Below are 1,542 nucleotides of genomic sequence, written 5' to 3'. Positions count from 1 at the left end.
CTTTGAACCTCGAACCTTGAACTTAGACGAAGAATAGAAACTAATGTTGTTTAAGTGATCCCCAACAGCCAAGCAATTTGGGCCCAAACCTGGGCAGACGGATCTTTGGTAATGAATTATTCTCGCAAAACAGGAGGTTTTTTTTAGAAAACTCCACCACAATAATGTTTGTTTTAGTAATATGCCAAATAAATATGGGTGAACTTGAGAACGTCAGACATAAATATCCTGCTCAGTCACCCTTGAACCTGTAATAACCTCAAGAGGATATCAAGCGAAAGATCCAGATCGGGTTTTGAGTTCTGCGAACCCAAAATATCAAGCCAAAATTGCTCTCTTCTTCAATCTCACGGAATATTGAACCATTTGTTTTGATTGGCAACATTGCTAAGGATAGTATAATTTGCCAATACTACAACGCAAAGGATTTTGTGCACCTCTATCATGTACTTGGTTCCGAAAGACCAATTGACTGGAGTTCAGTTTTGTGTGGTTTGTGCCTTAGAGAGCTTTGGGTTTGTGTCGATGTCCTTATATTATTTCGATTGTAGCACACGACCACCACAAGTACACTCTTCTCTTGAGACTTGGAACATCAATATGGTTAAAGAGGCCATTCTCTCGTTCTATTATCCGCGGAGAATGTAGATATAGCTTTCAATAGAGTAAGTGGCAATAAATACTCTGTGTAGCGCGAGGCTTGGGTGCCAACACCATGGTTGAACTGTTCACGGATGGCAATGCACGTGGCACAGAGAATACTAAAGAGAACCAGGAGGCAATTGTTGCGGTTGTTGTTGTCCTTGTTCCATCCATGCGTCCAAGTTTTCCCAGCTAAGAAACCTTAATGCAAGCAAGCGCTCAAGTACGCCATTCTGCCTTTTATGGCCTTTGGGAAAGATTTCAAGAGATTATTGGAAAGGAGTTTCAACTTGAGAGAAAATGCACCACTCACTCAACAAGGTGAGGAGAGAGAGGAAGAAGATCCGAAGAAGATCCAAGGCAGATCAGACACCCTTGAAGTCCACTTCCAGAAGGGTGAAGAGCAGGGATCATGATGATAGGTTGATTGACTCAGGCCTATTACGAATAGGATTGAGAGCCCTTGAATAGCCTCGTAATGCAGAAGTACGATTGAAGGTCGGAAAGAATGTCACTCATGATCGATCAAGATTTGCACAAACACGTTGAACATGATTTGGAAAACTGTTACCGTCGAGTTTAAAAAAAAATATTTTCAAGATATCGATACAATATTTACTAGGATTGATAGTTACTGAGGGGATTCACCGAGCGAGCAAGCAACCCGCCGAGTATTGGATCTTCGCCCAGTTTCCTTGTCAGATAAGGTTTGTGTGTCCATTCAGCTCCTTTTAGGATTATTACTTTGTGGTTTGGAAACATAACTGAAGATGTACGATCTACAAATTCATTCAGAAGGCGTATACACGCACATAAAAGATGATGAATGGATCGCTTTGGGCTGAACTAATCATTTCCGTATTACATTTTCAGTTCGCATCTCGGCCCTCAGACCTCGGT

Source organism: Tigriopus californicus, chromosome 4, assembly GCF_007210705.1.
Source record: "Tigriopus californicus strain San Diego chromosome 4, Tcal_SD_v2.1, whole genome shotgun sequence".
NCBI classification, from domain to species: Eukaryota; Metazoa; Arthropoda; class Copepoda; order Harpacticoida; family Harpacticidae; genus Tigriopus; species Tigriopus californicus.
Note: the sequence above shows the minus strand (reverse complement) of the source record.